Source organism: Myodes glareolus, chromosome 14, assembly GCF_982192425.1.
Source record: "Myodes glareolus chromosome 14, mMyoGla1.1, whole genome shotgun sequence".
Classification (NCBI taxonomy): Eukaryota; Metazoa; Chordata; class Mammalia; order Rodentia; family Cricetidae; genus Myodes; species Myodes glareolus.
The window spans coordinates 70,119,686-70,124,734 of NC_142039.1; positions in this window are offsets into that span (position 1 = coordinate 70,119,686).

The window sequence follows — 5,049 nt, forward strand, 5'->3', positions numbered from 1 at the left end:
GGGGCGGCGGGAGGAGCCGCCGCGGGAATGTGGTGACGTCAGCGTCTGAGGGCGGGGCCTGCGAGACTCGGTGGTCGCCCCGCCCGCAGGCCCCGGCAGCCTCCCGGTCAGCCCCCCCACTCCCCACCCGCGCCGCCCTGCCTGCTCCAGGGCACCGTGCTGCGCGGAGCCCGCTCCCGGTCCATTCACCGAAAGTTTCTTATGGAACATGATCGTCCTCTTCCTGAGTGAGAGGAGGGAACTGAGGCTCGGAAAGGCTTGCGTGCCGGTCCGTGCAGCCTTTCCTTGGCCCAGGACTGCCTGTGACATCCTGCCGCCATCTAGCCATAGTATCCCGTATCTGCGTGATGGTCCCCTGAAATCAGGATGGTTCCTCTTCCTCTGTGTCTGGTGACACTGGTGTTCATGAAAGCAGCGAGCCAGTTGTTTTGTCTCTGGATTTGAGCTCTTACATTTCTTTATAGTTATTCAGATTTAAAGTGACCCCGAGTTCGTAGCGCAGAATGACAATTTGTCCCATTACTGATTAGGTTCACGCTGATTACTCTGTTAATGTGGAGCCTGCTTTCTCCACAGTAAAATTGCTATTTTCCTTGGTAATTAACATATGTATTGAGACTGTGCAGATTCTATGTCATGCCTCAAAGTCCCACCTCAATCCTTTTTTTTAATATAGCCACAGGCTGACCTCGAACTCTTATATAGCTGAGGCTGGTTTCAAACTAGTCACCTTCCTGCGTTATTCTCCCAGATGTTGAGCTCATAGGCATGCACACATCATGCATTTTTTGTTTGTTTGTTTTGCAAGACAGGGTTTCGCTGTAGTTTTGAAGCCTGTCCTGGAAACTAGCTCTTGTAGACCGGGCTGAGGCTTTATTTTTTTTAATAGAGTATCTTTTTTTATTCTTCCATATTTTCATAATGCCAGTAATGCATCTTAACCATTTGCACCCCCCTCATTTATCTCACTCCTCCCAGGTACCCCCAACACATCTCCCTCCCCCATTATATCCTTTCCTTTCTGTGTTAATGGCCCACTGAGTTCAATTAATGCTGTCTTATGGGATGTTAATTGATCTTATTGATCTTGGGCAGGTGATCATAGCTGCAGTGAGTTCATGGTCGATGTCAGCCCCCAAACAGCATTCATCATCCTCATCCTCTGGTTCTTGCCTTCTCTTCATCTCCTCTGCAGCAGTGTTCCCTGGGCCCTGGTGGGTGCGTTCCTTCTGCCTCCTCTGCAACAGTATTCTCTGGTCCCTGGTGGGCGCATTCCTTCTGCCTCCTCTGCTGCAGTGTTCCCTGGCCCTTGATGGGTGGTGTTATATAAATGTCCCGTATAGGACTGGACATCCAGCAGTCACTTATTCTCAGCACTTTGACTAGTTATGAGTCTGCATCCATGGCTGACTACCGCAGAGAAAAGATTATCTGGCCAAAATGGAGAACAACGCTAATTTATGGTTATAAACATAAATGTTTAAAAGGCAGTTGGACAACAATAGCAGATTCCATCTAGAACCTGTGACCTCTTGAACCACGGGGCTTTTGACCAGTTTACACTACCAGGTATGAATTCTGTCCTGCAGACAGGCCTCAAATCCAACCCAAAAGCAATTGGTTACCCCGATAGCCTTCATGCCATTATTACACCAGCGAGACTATTTCCCTTCCTTCCTTTCTTCCTTCCTTCCTTCCTTCCTTCCCTCCTCCTCCTCTTCTCCTTCTCCTCCTCCTCCTCCTTCTTCTTCTTCTTCCTCCTCCTCCTCCTCTTCTTTTTTTTTTTTTTTGAGTCATGGTCTCAATAGGCAGCCCTGGCTAGCCTTGAGCCTGGTATGTAGGCCAGACTGCCTCAAACTTACAGAAATCCGCCTGCTTCTGCCTCCTGAATGCTTTTTAAAATTACTTTTTTATTTATTTATTTATTGTGTATACAATATTCTTTCTGTGTGTATGCCTGAAGGCCAGAAGAGGGCACCAGACCTCATTATAGATGGTTGTGAGCCACCATGTGGTTGCTGGGAATTGAACTCGGGACCTTTGGAAGAGCAGGCAATGCTCTTAACCACTGAGCCATCTCTCCAGCCCTAAAATTACTTTTTAAGTTTTGTGTGTGTGTACGCATGTGTGAACACACACACACACACACGTGTGTGTGGAGGTTACCTGCAGAAGCCAGAGGTGTAAGCTCCAGATACATAGGAGCTGGAGTTACAAGAGGATGGGAACTGTCAGATGTGGGTGCTGAGAGCTGAACTCAGGTCTCCTGCGAGAGCAGCATGTGCTGCTGGGTAATGGTGGCTCACACCTTTAATCCCAGCCCTTGGGAGGCAGAGGCAGGCAGATCTCTGTGAGTTTCAGGCCAGCCTGGTCTACGAAGTGAGTTCCAGGACAGGCTCCAAAGCTACACAGAGAAACCCTATCTCAAAAAACAAAACAAAAAACGCACAAAACGAACGGATTTATTTACTTGTTATGTATACAGTGTTCTGCCTGCATGTAGTCCTGCATACCAGAAGAGGGCACCGGATCTTATTGTAGATGGTCGTAAGCCATCATGTAATTGCTGGAAATTGAATTTAGGACCTCTGGAAGAGCAGCCAGTGCACTTAAACTCTGAACCATCTCTCCAGCATCCACAAAAAAGGTTTTAAACAGCTGGGTGGTGGTGACACAGGTCTTTAATTCCAGCACTCAGGAGGCAGAGGAAGGTGGATCTCTTTGAGTTCGAGGCCAGCCTGGTCTACAGAGTGAGTTCCAGAACAGCCAAGGCTACGCTGAGAAACACTATCTCGAAAAAAAAAAAAATTAAACAGCATTATTTAGCTGGGCAGTGGTGGTGTACGCCTTTAATGCAAGCACTTGGGAGGCAGAGATAGATGGATCTCTAGTAAACAGAGCGAGTTCCTGGACAGGCTACAGAGAAACTCTGTCTTGAAAAACTATGGGGAAAAAAAGCATTATTTATTTGCATGTGTGCACATTCGTGTGTGTGCATTCATTCGTGTGTGTGTGTGTGTGTGTGTGTGTATGTGTGTTTATGTGCCCTCTGTCTACTCCTTTGAAGCAGGGTCTCTCATTGAACCTGAGGTTCCCATCAACAGTGATTTTTGGTTGTCACTGCTCAAGTCTTCACCGCTCTCCTGACTCCTTTCTGCCACTGTGATAAAATACTCAGAAAACGACCTAAAAAGACCAAAGATTGCTTTCGGCATCATGGTTTCAGTCATGACTCCATTGCTCTTGAGCCTCTGCCCAGTGAGATAGAACATCAGCATCATGGCAGAGAGTGTGTGGCAAAGATCACTTCATGGTGGGCAGGAGGCAGAGGGACAGAGAGGAGCATTCCGGTCAGGACAAGACACCCATTCGCATTACTTCCCTTTTCTATTCAGACCAGTCTGGTGCTCACCGTGCGGTCCTGTCTGATCTGAACTCATGGCTGTACTGCTTCAGGCTTCGGAGCACTAGGGTTACCAGTGTGTACCACTCTGCCTGACTTCTTGGTTGATTTTTATGTGTTGGATCAACCTTGAATTCCAGGAACAGACCCCACCTGTTTCTGGTGTATAATCCTTTTGTTGTTCTGCTAAACTTGGTTAAATGGTGTTTTTGTAGAGGATTTTTTTGTGTGTGTTGATTTTATTTATTTATTTTTGTGTTTTGAGACAAGATCTCACTATGTAGCCTTGGTTGGCCTGGAACTTATTATATAGACCAAGCTGGCCTTGAGCTCATACAGATCTGCCTTCTTGAGTGCCAGGATTAAAGGCATATGCCACTATGCCCAGCTCATGTTGATTTTAATAAGGGATATTGGTCTAGGGTTTTATTTTCTAATTTAAAATTATTTTATTTCCTAATGAAACAAGGCCTTACTAGGTAGCTCTGACTGGCCTTAAATTCACAGGGATCTGCCTGCCTCTGCTTCCCAAGTGCTGGAATTAAAGATGTGTGACACCATGCTGGGCTCAAGAGTTTTATTATTTTGTTGTTATGTATTTGGTTTCTGTATCATTGTACTACTGAACACATGAGTGAGTTAAGCAGGGAACGTTCCCTACTCTTCAATATCTTGAGATGTTTGAGGCAAAGACTGGGGGTGCAGTTCAGAGTTGGTGTGGTAGTTTGAATGTAATTGTCACCTCCCACACATATACACACACAGTAAGCTCATAGGGAGTGGTATTATTGGGAGGTGTGGCCTTATTGAAGTAGGTGTGACCTTGTTGGAGGAAGTGTATCACTATGGAGGCGTGTAATTTTCAGCTATTACATAATGTTTCACAACCATCTATAATGAGACTTGGTGCCCTCTTCTGGTATGCAGGCATACATGCAGGCAGAGCACTTTGAGGTCTCCTGTGCTCAAGTTACACCTAGTTCAGATCACTTCCTGTTGTCTGTGGGATCAAGATGTAGTTTCTTCTCCACTTCCAGCTCCTTCTCCAGCAACATGACTGCCTGCATACCACCATGTCCCACCATGATGATCATGTACTAAATTCTGAAACTGTAAGTTACCCAATTAAATGTTTTCCTTTATAAGAGCTGTCGTTACTCTTCACAGTAATAGAAACCCTAAGACAGTTTGACACTTGCATGTTTTGTCAAGGCCCTGAATTTGATTCACAGTATCACCAAAATAAGAACTAATTGGCATCTAAGTGAGATGACTGAGCCTAAAGTGCCAGCTACCCAAAAGTCTAAGTAGGAAGAATGTTTGATTGTGGGAGGTCAAAACCAGCTAACGTATCAAGATTCTGTCATCCCCACCAAAATAAAAGATTTATTTATTTATTTATTTATCTATTTATTTATTTATTTATAGTTTTTCAAGACAGGGTTTTCCTCTGTAGCCTTGCTGTCCTGGAACTTGCTCTGTAGACCAGACAAGCCTTTAACTCACTCTGCCTCCCAAGTGCTGGCATTAAAGGCATACACCACCACTGCCCAGCTTCTCCCCCCAAAAATTTTAATTAAATTAAATTTTTAAAAGATTTAACTAAATTAAATTTTAAAAGATTTAATCTTTTCTCCTAAAAGATA